Below are 13,977 nucleotides of genomic sequence, written 5' to 3'. Positions count from 1 at the left end.
TGTTTCGCAAGCGTTTTGGAAGTCTCTGGGTTTGAAATGTTGAACTTCACATGGGTGATTCAAATATTTTTATTTGTTTTCTAAAAATAATTATTTGTGTTTGATTCAGCCTAATGTGCATTGATTGTATTTTACACACATTTTTGGACAATATCACTTAATACTGTCTGCATTATATATGATTGATTGATCCAAAGGGCAATATTTATACGTCGTTGATGTTCCCAGTCACCCCTCCTTCGATATCCATCCACACGGGCAGGTTGTCTTCTTAGGGACGATCAAAGATCCTTTTCACCAGGGCCTGGTCGTGCCACTGGTATGACGGCATCACATGAGATGGCATCTGCTCCCCTCCAGATAGAATGCAGTTGACACAAGCAAAATAAGGACATTCTGGCAGAGTTGGCTGTAGCTCCTGTTGGTTGTCTTTTAATTAAGAGGGAGGTAGCATGAGAATGTGCCTAAGACGATGCGTACGCGGCTTGGTTTCCCAGGGAGCACGGTAGGCCTACTTAGACCAATGGGATGAGGGACACCTGCTTACTCTAGAGATGCACAGTGTGTGAAATATGTACCTAACGCACATTATATTTTAGCATTCTCTCTGATGCCTCCAAAGCATGTGTTAGGGTTCGTTCCTTTCGTCCTTGTTGATCATTATTGGTGAAATTAGCATTATGACAATATATTGAATGAAATCATTCAAAGATCTTTATTAACGCAATTACAGACAGAAGTTGACAATCAAGAACATAGCACGCATGTTTCCGAGTAAGTTCTGCATCAAACAAAAAGGTCTCCAGTTGTTTTGCTACACGCTCAGTCTAGCCTGGTGACGTCACTACCTACGTCATTAGCTTTTTACTCCTGAGACCAAAACCCTGCCTACCAAGCTATTTAAACAACGGCTTTTAGTGCCATCGAAAAATTAGCAGGAAATGTACACTCCCCAAAGTTGATTTATTGTGGAATGTTTGACTAGTCTTATCTCCTCCACTCCCCTGCAGAGTTCCTTCTTCACAGTCACGTTCTCAGAGGGGCCACTTTATAAGAAAGAGAGAGAGAACTAAAAAAAAACAATTGTGGAATACTAAACCTCTACAATGAATAGATATTGTTAATCTGTAGTCTAGGACCCTAGAAATGTAAGGAGGGAGGGATCTTATAACCCCTCCCCTTCTATTAATACAACATAAGAATAACCAATTATTCTAATACATCAAACATTTTGGTACAACCCTTTTCATGACCCCTAGGTGAACCCGACACATGTTGACTGATGATGGTAATGTGCACCGTAAAGGGGGAATTTGTAGTTTAGACATCCCTTTTTCTATGAATACAGAATTACCAACTCAGTAAGCAGTAATGACCCAACGTTGCCACGATTCAGGGATGTACGTCCTGTACAGGTCCAGAACGATGCACCTATTTGATTGTATTTGAACCCAAGCTCAGGATCACAGTCTGGGCATCGTAAAGGACCATAACTGTATTACCATTATTGCTCTTTGTTTTTGTTGTCAATTGTCTGTCAGCGTTGTTTTATCTGTTGTTGTTTATGGATGCTGTGTGGGTTGTCTGCCACCAAGTGGCATGTTTTGTCATGTCCTGCATTTATGTTTTATAAACTCCAATAGAATATATGAAAGAGACAAACTCAATGAGCAGTAATGATCCAATATTGCCACAATTTAGGGATTGTCAGTTATGATCATGCGTTGCCTTTAACATAAAACAACCTCAATATTTGTAGGACCTGCATTTCATTAGACACTTCTTCAGGCACCACAAGCAGCAGATGCAGGCTTTCAGCGTACAGCGAACACAGGCATTTTCCTACAAACAGAAAAGTAATTCTGCATTTTCTCCTTTCACCCATTGTCTGGCTTGACTTGATAAACTGGTAGTTGGTATATGTCAAAGTGAGTATGTTTAAAGGCAAAATCTGGGACATTTCTTGCTTCATAATTAATTGTCAAATCTGCCAAGACAGCAATTACTTTTTCATCCCAATGTGGAATTAGAATTATATTGTTGTTGATGTCTGAAAACCTTCCATACACCTGCAATAGGTACTTGTTTCACATTTCTGATTCACACTCATTCTGCCTAGATCAGTAAAACAATTACAATCCTCTTGTTTAACTGTTCAACCTTGTTTGTATTGAGGTAAAACAATGTATCAGCCATGTGAAGGGTTAATTCTGTTCCAGAGCACAGAGCAGCACTGGGTGGGGAGGAGCATGACAACGTCACTTTGCTAAAGTGAAACTACAGTTGCTAGACGTGCTGTATGCTGCACACATGAGTAAACTCTAAAACACTTCAGACATCTCTCTTAAACCGCTACACAGTCTCCTGTGGTTAATCACAGTAAATACTAGAGAGAAATCTGAGGACACGCCCACACTATTTTACACAGACATGGGTGAGTAGAGATTCACAAGGATCGGTGAATAAATATGACTGTGTGCATTTATTTGATGGTAATCTCCTGTTTGTATCTACAGTACCTATGTTTAACTATGTTTCGTAAATTGACTCATTTGCTCTGTAAGTAGTACGGTTAAACAACTTTTATCAAGATTGGTTCATTTCCCTTAATGCCGTGTTGACAACGGCACTGAAACTATCGATAGCCGACTCATTCCAGGAAATGAAATGGGCTCATTTGAAAAAACATATATATTGTATTAATGACTGATTGATTATAATCTAGAGCTGGAGTCTATTATTATTTTGATCTGAAGGTTTTCTGCAATTTGCTAAATAAAAATGTTGAACTTTAACTATGCTTTACAGTTTCGACTTTACTCTCACTCTCTCTCTCTCTCTCTCTCTCTCTCTCTCTCTCTCTCTCTCTCTAGATATGGCTTCCTCCAGCATTCTACTTTCTGAAGACCATTTCCTGTGCTCTATATGTCTGGATGTGTTCACTGAGCCAGTCACCACTTCATGTGGACACAACTTCTGCATCACATGTCTCACAAAGTACTGGGATAGAATGGACCTGTGTCAATGTCCACTGTGTCAGGATATATTCTACAGACAACCTGAGCTTCGTGTCAACACAATGTTAAGAGAGGTTGTAGAGAATTTTAAAAAGATGAGAGACAGAGGTAAAGATGAGTCCCCTCCTAAACTCGGAAAAGTGCCTTGTGACATCTGCACTGGGACGAAGCTCAGTGCCATGAAGTCCTGCCTGCTCTGTCTAACCTCTTACTGTGAGACTCACCTGGAGCCTCATCAGATTGCCCCAGCCTTAAAGAGACACAAACTGATCAACCCTGTGGAGAACCTGGAAGACAGGATCTGTAAAAAGCATGACAGACTCCTGGAGCTGTTTTGTAGGACTGACCAGACTTGTGTGTGTCAGTTCTGCACTGAGGCAGACCACAAGACTCATGACACAGTCCCTATAGAGGAAGCGTTTGGAGAGAGGAAGGCTCACTTGGAGAAAACTGAGGCAGAAATGCAGCAGATTATCCAGGAGCGACTGGAGAAGGCTAAAGAGATCAAAGTCTTCGTAGATCTCAGCAAGAGAGATGCAGAGAGGGAGATAGCAGACAGCATACAGGTCTTCACTGCTCTGGTGCGCTCAATTGAGAAAAGCCAGGCTGAGCTGATTGAGGTGATTGAGGAGAAGCAGAAAGCAGTAGAGAGGCAGGCTGAAGGGCTCATTAAAGATCTAGAGCAGGAAATCATTGAGCTAAAGAGGAGAAGAACTGATCTGAAGCAGCTCTCACAGACTGAGGACCACCTCCAACTTCTCCAGAGCTTCCTATCCCTAGAGTGCAAACCTCCACCCACCAAGAACATGTCTGAGATCAGTGTTCACTGTGATCTGTGTGTGGGGACTGTGATGAGAGCTGTGTCTCAGCTGGAAGAGACACTGAATAAAGAGATGGAGAAGCTGCCTGAAGTCAAAATCTGAACTATTGTAAAGTGGCTGTTCCACTGGATGTCATAAGGTGAATGCACCAATTTGTATGCATAAGTGGATGTAAATGAAATGATTCTATGCAGTGGATGTGACTCTGGACCCTGATACAGCACATCACAAACTCATCCTGTCTGAAGATGGGAAACAAGTAAGACGTGGAGACATACCACAGAATCTTCCTGACAATCCAAAAAGGTTTGATCGTTTTGCCATTGTCCTTGGAAAGGATGGCTTCTCCTCAGGGAGATTTTACTATGAGGTGACGGTTAACGGTAAGACTAGGTGGACTTTAGGAGTGGCCAGAGAGTCCATAGACAAGAATGGGTCTGTATCACCTAGCCCTGAATATGGACTCTGGACTGTGGTCTTAATGGATGGGAATCAATACACAGCCTGTGCCTCCCCCTGTCATCCTCTCCCTGAGAAAGAAGCCCCAGAAGGTGGGGGTGTTTGTGGACTATGAGGAGGGTCTGGTCTCCTTTTATGATGTGGAGGCCAGGTCTCATATCTACTCTTTCACTGGCTGCACCTTTAAAGATAAACTCTTTCCCTTCTTCATCCCCAGTAATAATGATGATGGAAAAAACTCCGCTCCTCTCATCATCTCTCCTGTCAATCACACAGGCTGATAAAACAATGGAGAGAGAGTCATTTTTCGGTTATTGCCCTAAATTGTCATTTGTGTTGAAAAATGTTTTGAGCTTGTAATGTACCATAATGCATCTTTAAACATTTATATAAAGGTATACTTAATGAATACAACACAGCTTTGGTGTCACCCTGTCTCAAAACCAGATGGTTTTCACCGCTTGGAAATATTGGAAATGAAGCTTTTCCTCCTGACTGTGCATGTAGTTGAATGTGAGAAAGTACTTGCCTTTGAGCTGGTTTTTGGTTTGTGACAGTGAATGGTAATAGAGGACGTACTTTTCCTTTGAGCTGGTTGTGGATGTAGGTGAGGATAAGGCCAGGGATCTCCACCAGGGGGATGATGAAGGAGCCTTTGGCCACGTTGCCCAGGTTTTAGTGGGACAGTTGCATCATAGAGGATGGGACAGGGCCAGCTGAGATGTATTCCTGATGTCCACCACAGGGTACAGGTAAAGAGGAGTTTGAAATAGTATAAGTGGTACACTACAGACCTGGGTTGAAATAGTATTTGTTTTCTTTGAGCCGGTATGGAGTGCCAGATGGGCAGGGTCTGTACTTTAGGGACTATTCCATTGGTTCAACCACATCAGGCGAGATCAATGAAGTCCACTGCATAAACATGTTATACAACATATTCTGGGTTGAACTCTGCTTTAATTTATGAATAAATATACACTTCCAGGCAATTCCTTTTTCTACAGAGTATTACAAACTCAAGCCATCATTTTGGGATTGTCAGTTATGATCATCCATTGCCTTTGACATAAGACAAACCAAGCACTTGTAGGACCTGCATTTAATATGTTCAACTACTATAAACATTTAATCATCAGAGTAAATGCCTCTTTCTTATTTGATCCACTGTAGTAATGAGTAAAATGATCCTGTTAACAGGTGAGGGAGAACACAAATCACTAACTTTCAAAACATGTCCATGTAAGAACTTTTCTGTTATGCTAGTCAGTTGTATTTCTCAAAATTGTATTAGATGTACAAATGCAAGTCAAGAAGTGACCATGATCATCATTACCACAACCCCAAAAGTCATTTGAGATACAAAACACTTGTAGTGGTGGTTTACAAAATAACAGTGGTGACATGGAATGCATTTGAATATTCTCTCACAATACTTTGACCCAGAAGAGGCTTAACTAAAAAACATTGCACCAAACTACACTAACAATATTATTGACGTATGTACTTATGTCTCATAAAATATTTGTTACAAAAAGGCATTGTGCTTAAAAAAACTGTGTAAACAGGTTATCAATGAATATTGTAGTCTCTGGGACTGGAGTGATATCATGTTAAACCTATTGCACATGGATTCAAGAAAACCTCTGCAATGCCTTTGGTTTCTGTCTTCAGGTTTGGTTTTTCAAGTAAAAGTCCCTCCTCCATGAGTCTACAACAATAAACAAATGGAGTGTTAATCTTTACTATTGTCTTCATCAGCACCATCATTTTGGGTATATGACTCTAGATTATGGAGGTAAATGAATGTATTCTCTGTTGGACAAATTTTGTTAACTCACCATGGACTTCATCTCAGTACAGACTCCATCTGCATCGGACCGATTCCGTCCCGCCATATTCTTACTGTTCTCGACACACTCCGAAAGAGAGAGAGAAAAGATAACGAGCGCTGTTAAAAATGTGCAAAAACTGCTATTCGCCATATATAAATGGATTGGTACTCTGCAAAACACCAGTCTCAACGTCAACAGTGAAGAAGCGACTCCGGGATGCTGGCCTTCTAGGCAGAGTTGCAAAGAAAAAGCTATATCTCAGACTGGCCAATAGAAAATATAAAAAATTAACACTGGATAGAGGCCAGCATCTCGGAGTCGCCAGTTGAGGACTTGTGAAGTGTCTGTTTCTCAAACTAGACACTCTAAAGTACTTGTCCTCCTGCTCAGTTGTGCACCGGGGCCTCCAACTCCTCTTTTCATTCAGGTTAGAGCCAGTTTAATCTGTTCTGTGAAGGGAGTAGTGCACACTGTTACATGAGATCTTCAGTTTCTTGGCAATTTCTCGCAAGTAATAGTCTTCATTTCTCAGAACAAAAACAGACTGATGAGTTTCAGAAGAAAGGTCTTTGTTTCTGGCCATTTTGAGCCTGTAATCAAACCCACAAATGCTGATGCTCCAGATACTAAACTAGTCTCAAGAAGGCCAGTTTTATTGCTTCTTTAAGCAGGACAACAGTTTTCAGCTGTGCTAACATAATTGCAAAAGGGTTTTCTAATGATCAATTTGCCTTTTAAAATGATAAACTTGGATTAGCTAACACAACGTGCCATTGGAACACAAGAGTGATGGTTGCTGATAATGGGCCTCTGTACGCTTATGTAGATATTCCATTTAAAAAAATCTACCTTTTCCATCTACAATAGTCATTTACAACATGAACAATGTCTACACTGTATTTCTGATCAAGTTGATGTTATTTTAATGGACAAAAATATGCTTTTCTTTCAAAAACAAGGACATTTCTAAGTGACCTCAAACCTTTGAACGGTAGTGTATAGAAGGCTGCGTCACGATTCTTTCTCAAAGTGAGCACAACATTAATTTAACAATGGTGGAAACTCCCTCTCGAAAATGATTACACCAATCCATTGCTTTTAAGTCCATGACAGGTGGAGAATCGGGACGCACCTATAGCCTCCCATGAAGCCTCGCCTCCCTTCCCCTCACCATGAGGGACTTGTCCATGTAGAATTCTCGGCCGGGGCTGCTGTCGTTGTGCTTTGTGTCCACGGCGAAGCAGAGGAAGAGCATGTCAACCACAATCTCAAGGATAGACAGGAAGCAGTGGGTCACCTGCCAGGGGAACAGGCAGACGATGAGCAGGGGCAGCACCCACACCATGTTGTCCCGCTGGTAGTTGAGCGCCAACACACCGGCGAACACCGTGCAGCAGACGGTCAGTACCTGGATAGACACATACGAAGGAAAAGACAGAGAGAAAGGGGATGGGAAAGGGAAAACAGAGGAAAGAGACAAAGAGAGAGAAAAAGAGTGAGACAGTGATAGATTGAATAGTAATATTATGCTTGTAAAATACACACAGATGACAAACTGACAATAAACAATTACAAAATGGCGCAGTGTGGTGGAAATGACCACCAGGGACTCAAATTCAAACTTAAATGAATCATTCTTTATTATCAGCAAGGTGTAGAGGTTCCAACAAACTCTCATGTCAGGTCCGTTTTGGAGAAGCTGATAGCATCACCTATACGCCAAGGCGGAGAAGTGCCTTTTCTTCCAGCAGGCAGACTCGTTCCTGGGCTATCGGATATCCACCGCGGGAGTGGAGATGGAAGAGCAGATAGTCAGTGCAGTACGGTCGTGGCTTGTTCCATCCAACACAAAGGCGGTGCAGCGCTTCCTAGGTTTTCTGTTTCAGGCACTTCATTAGGGGTTTTCAGCACAGTGGTAGCCCTTCTCAACTCCCCCCTGAAGAGAGGTCCTCGACAGCTTCGCTGGACTGAGGAGGCCTTTGGAGCCTTCCGTGCGCTCAAGGAACGTTTTACGAACGCACCTGTTCTGGCTCATCCTGACCCGCCTCTGCCCTTCATCGTAGAAGTGGATGCCTCCGAGGTTGGAGTAGGGGCTGTTCTCTCCCAACACACTGGATCGCCACCTAAACTCCAACCATGCGCCTTCTACTCACGGAAGCTGTCTCCCACAGAGCAGAATTACGTCGTGGTAGATTGTGAGTTGCTGGCCGTCAAGGCGCTGAAAATATGGCGGCACTGGCTGGATTCATTCCTGGTTTGGACAGACCACCGGAACCTAGAGTATATACGTGCAGCGAAGAGGCTGAACCCGCTTCAGGCCAGGTGGGCCCTATTCTTCACCAGGTTTGACTTTACCCTTTCCTACTGGCCGGGACCTACGAACGTCATGACCGATGCCTTGTGTCAGGTTGATGACCCAGAGGTTTGGAGGGAGAAAGTGACACCCATTATTCCCCTGTCCCTCATTGACATGGACATCTGTCGAGCCCTGCGACAGGAGCCCTCAACTGCCCACTGTACTGAGGGACGTACCCTCTGATGTGCGAGACCGTCTCTTCGCCTGGGCACACACAGCATCTGTGTTGGGGCACCCGGGTATAGCCGTACTATCGTCTGTCTCTCCACCAACTACTGGTTGCCCACCATGGCCCAGGATGTCCGGGTTTATGTCTCTTCCTGTTCCACCTGCGCACAGAGCAAGACATCTAGACACCTCCCTCATGGCAAACTTATGGCAAAGGCTCTCTTCTCTCACATCTTCCGGCACTATGGGATCCCGGAGTACATGTCTGACTGTGGTTCTCAGTTCACTTCATGTGTCTGGAAGACCTTCATGGAACGACTGGGGGTCACGGTCAGCCTCAACTCCGGAAACCATCCCCAATCAAATGGGCAGGTGAAAAGGCTAAATCAGGAAATGGGTAGGTGCCTTCGTAGTTACTATTTAGAAGAAAAAGAAACGCACACCTACAGTGGGGCAAAAATGTATTTAGTCAGCCACTAATTGTGCAAGTTCTCCCCCTTAAAAAGATGAGAGAGGCCTGTAAATTTCATCATAGGTACAAAATGATTTTTTTTCTCCAGAAAATCACATTGTAGGATTTTTAATGAATTTATTTGCAAATTATGGTGGAAAATAAGTATTTGGTCACCTACAAACAAGCAAGATTTCTGGCTCTCACAGACCTGTAACTTCTTCTTTAAGAGGCTCCTCTGTCCTCCACTCGATACCTGTATTAATGGCACCTGTTTGAACTTGTCCTCAGTATAAAAGACACCTGTCCACAACTTCAAACAGTCACACTCCAAACTCCACTATGGCCAAGACCAAAGAGCTGTCAAAAGACACCAGAAACAAAATTGTAGACCTGCACCAGGCTGGGAAGACTGAATCTGCAATAGGTAAGCAGCTTGGTTTGAAGAAATCAACTGTGGGAGCAATTATTAGGAAATGGAAGACATACAAGACCACTGATAATCTCCCTCGATCTGGAGCTCCACGCAAGATCTCACCCAGTGGGGTCAAAATGATCACAAGAACGGTGAGCAAAAATCCCAGAACGGGGAGACCTAGTGAATGACCTGCAGAGAGCTGGGACCAAAGTAACAAAGCCTACCATCAGTAACACACTACACCGCCAGGAACTCAAATCCTGCAGTGCCAGAGGTGTCCCCCTACTTAAGCCAGTACATGTCTAGGCCCATCTGAAGTTTGCTAGAGAGCATTTGGATGATCCAGAAGAAGATTGGGAGAATGTCATATGGTCAGATGAAACCAAAATATAACTTTTTGGTAAAAACTCAACTCGTCGTGTTTGGAGGACAAAGAATGCTGAGTTGCATCCAAAGAACACCATACCTACTGTGAAGCATGGGGGTGGAAACATCATGCTTTGGGTCTGTTTTTCTGCAAAGGGACCAGGACGACTGATCCGTGTAAAGGAAAGAATGAATGGGGCCATGTATCATGAGATTTTGAGTGAAAACCTCCTTCCATCAGCAAGGGCATTGAAGATGAAACGTGGCTGGGAATTTCAGCATGACAATGATCCCAAACACATCGCCCGGGCAACGAAGGAGTGGCTTCATAAGAAGCATTTCAAGGTCCTGGAGTGGCCTTGCCAGTCTCCAGATCTCAACCCCATAGAAAATCTTTGGAGGGAGTTGAAAGTCCGTGTTGCCCAGCAACAGCCCCAAAAACATCCCTGCTCTAGAGGAGATCTACATGGAGGAATGCGCCAAAATACCAGCAACAGTGTGTGAAAAACTTGTGAAGACTTACAGAAAACGTTTGACCTCTGTCATTGCCAACAAAGGGTATATAACCAGTATTGTATTGAGATAAACTTTTGTTATTGACCAAATACTTATTTTCCACCATAATTTGCAAATAAATTCATTAAAAATCCTACAATGTGATTTTCTGGATTTTTTTCTCATTTTGTGTCATAGTTGAAGTGTACCTATGATGATAATTACAGGCCTCTCTCATCTTTTTAAGTGGGAGAACTTGCACAATTGGTGGCTGACTACATACTTTTTTGGCCCACTGTATGTCAAAGTGCTGTACAGAAACACAGCCTAAAACCCCAAACAGCAAGCAATGCAGGTGTAGAAGCACGGTGGCTAGGAAAAACTCCCTAGAAAGGCCAAAACCTAGGAAGAAACCTAGAGAGGAACCAGGCTATGAGGGGTGGCCAGTCTTCTTCTGGCTGTGCCGGGTGGAGAATATAACAGAACATGGCCAAGGTGTTCAAATGTTCATAAATGAAAAGCATGGTCCAATAATAGTAATCACGGTGAACAGGTCAGGGTTCCATAGCCGCAGGCAGAACAGTTGAAACTGGAGCAGCAGCACGGCCAGGTGAACTGGGGACAACAAGGAGTCATCATGCCAGGTAGTCCTGAGGCATGCTCCGAGGGCTCAGGTCCTCCGAGAGAGAGAAAGATAGAAAGAAAGAATTAGAGAGTGCATACTTAAATTCATACAGGACACCGGATAAGACAGGATAAATACTCCAGATATAACAGACTGCCCCTAGCCCCCCGACACATAAACTACTGCAGCATAAATACTGGAGGCTGAGACAGGAGGGGTCAGGAGACACAGTGGCCCCATCCGATGATACCCCCAGACAGGGGCAAAGAGGCAGGATATAACCTCACACACTTTGCCAAAGCACAGCCCCCACACCACTAGAGGGATATCTTCAACCACCAACTTACCATCCTGAGACAAGGCCGAGTATAGCCCACAAAGATCTCCTCCTCCACGGCACAACCCAGGGGGGGGGCGACCCCCCAAAGAGGAAGACCACGTCAGTGACTCAACCCACTCAAGTGACGCACCCCTCATAGGGACGGCATGGAAGAGCACCAGTAAGCCAGTGACTCAACCCCTGTAATAGGGTTAGAGGCAGAGAATCCCAGTGGAGAGAGGGGAACCGGCCAGGCAGAGACAGCAATGGCGGTTCGTTGCTTCAGTGCCTTCTGTTCACCTTCACCCTACTGGGCCAGTCTACACTCAATAATAGGACCTACTGAAGAGATGAGTCTTCAATAAAGACAAAGGTTGAGACCGAGTCTGCGTCTCTCACATGGGTAGGCAGACCATTATTTAGCAGCCGTATTTAGCACTAACTGAAGTTTATTCAGTGCTTTATCCGGGTAGCCGGAAAGTAGAGCATTGCAGTTGTCTAACCTAGATGTAACAAAAGCAAGGATTAATTTTTCTGCATCAATTTTGTACAGAACATTTCTGAATATTTGCAATGGTACGTAGATGGAAAAAAGCTGTCCTTGAAACAATCTCTTGATATGTTCGTCAAAAGAGTGATCAAGGGTCCAGAGTAACGCCGAGGTCCTTCACAGTTTTATTTGAGACAACTGTACAACCATCAAGATTAATTGTCAGATTCAACAGAAGATCTCTTTGTTTCTTGGGACCTAAAACAAGCATCTCTTTTTTGTCCGAGTTTAAAAGTAGAACGTTTGCAGCCATCCACTTCCTTATGTCTGAAACACAGGTTTCTAGCAAGGGCAATTTTTGGGCTTCACCATGTTTCATTGAAATGTACAGCTGTGTGTACTCCGCTTAGCAGTGAAAGTTAACATTGTTTTCGAATGACATCCCCAAGAGGTAAAATATATAGTGAAAACAATAGTTGTCCTAAAATGGAACATGGAAGATCACCAAAATTTACAGTTGATTTGTCAGAGGACAAACCATTCACAGAGAAAAACTGATATCTTTCCGACAGATAAGATATAAACCAGGCCAGAACTTGTCCGTGTAGACCAATTTGGGTTTCCAATCCCTCCAAAAGAATGTGGTGATCGATGGTATCAAAAGCAGCACTAAGATCTTGGAGCACGAGGACAGATGCAGAGCCTCGGTCTGACGCCATTAAAAGGTCATTTACCACCTTCACAAGTGCAGTCTTAGTGCTATGATGGGGTCTAAAACCAGACTGAAGCATTTCGTATACATTGTTTGTCTTCAGGAAGGCAGTGAGTAGCTGCGCAACAGCTTTTTCAAAAAAATTTTGAGAGGAATGGGAGATTCGATATAGGCAGATAGTTTTTTATATTTTCTGGGTCAAGGTTTGGCAATTTCAAGAGAGGCTTTATTACTGCCACTTTTAGTAAGTTTGGTACATATCCGGTGGATAGAGAGACATTTATTATGTTCAACAGAGGAGGGCCAAGCACAGGAAGCAGCTCTTTCAGTAGTTTAGTTGGAATAGGGACCAGTATGCAGCTTGAAGGTTTAGAGGCCATGATTATTTTCATCATTGTGTCAAGAGACATAGTACTAAAACACTTGAATGTCACCCTTGATCCTAGGTCCTGGCAAAGTTGCGCAGACTCAGGACTACTGAGCTTTGGAGGAATACACAGATTTAAAGAGGAGTCTAATTTGCTTTCTATTGATCATGATCTTTTCCTCAAAGAAGTTAATGAATGTATTACTGCTGAAGTGAAAGCCATCCTCTCTTGGGGAATGCTGCTTATTAGTTAGCTTTGCGACAGTATCAAATATACATTTTGGATTGTTCTTATTTTCCTCAATTAGGTTAGAAAAAAAAGGATGATCGAGCAGCAGTGAGGGCTTTTCGATACTGCACGGTACTGTCTTTCCAAGCTAGTCGGAAGACTTCCAGTTTGGTGTGGCGCCATTTCCGTTCCAATTTTCTGGAAGCTTGCTTCAGAGCTCGGGTATTTTTGTATACCAGGGAGCTAGTTTCTTATGACAAATGTTTTTAGGGGTGCAACTGCATCTAGGGTATTGCGCAAGGTTAAATTGAGTTCCTCAGTTAGGTGGTTAACACATTTTTGTTCTCTGACGTCCTTGGGTAGGCGGAGTGAGTCTGGAAGGGCATCTGGGAATCTTTGGGTTGTCTGAGAATTTATAGCATGACTTTTGATGCTCCTTGGTTGGGGTCTGAGCAGATTATTTGTTGCGATTGCAAACGTAATAAAATGGTGGTCCGATAGTCCAGCATTATGAGAAAAAATGTGATTAAAGTGATGAAAGAAATAAACACTGAAATAAATAGTTCCATTATTCTGACATTTTACATTCTTAAAATAAAGTGGTGATCCTAACTGACCTAAAACAGGACATTTTTACCAGGATTAAAATGTCAGGAATTGTGGAAAAACTGAGTTGAAATGTATTTGGCTCAGGTGTATGTAAACCTCTGACTTCAACTGTTAGTGAATGTCATAAAGGACTTACTTTTCCTTTGATCTGGATGTGGGTAATTGTGAAAAAGGACTTAAGCTGATTGTTGCTACTGCATAAGTGAATATGGTAAAGTACATACTCAGCCTTTGACCTGGTTC

General features: G+C 43.1%; 1 pseudogene; it reads left to right on the top strand.

The window, feature by feature from the left end:
- The first annotated feature begins 2,267 nt into the window (after window positions 1-2,267).
- LOC124013337 lies at window positions 2,268-4,711 on the top strand (annotated as a pseudogene).
- Window positions 4,712-13,977: the final 9,266 nt, after the last annotated feature.

Source organism: Oncorhynchus gorbuscha, linkage group LG24, assembly GCF_021184085.1.
Source record: "Oncorhynchus gorbuscha isolate QuinsamMale2020 ecotype Even-year linkage group LG24, OgorEven_v1.0, whole genome shotgun sequence".
Classification (NCBI taxonomy): Eukaryota; Metazoa; Chordata; class Actinopteri; order Salmoniformes; family Salmonidae; genus Oncorhynchus; species Oncorhynchus gorbuscha.
Note: the sequence above shows the minus strand (reverse complement) of the source record. Positions and strands in the feature narration are given on the sequence as shown.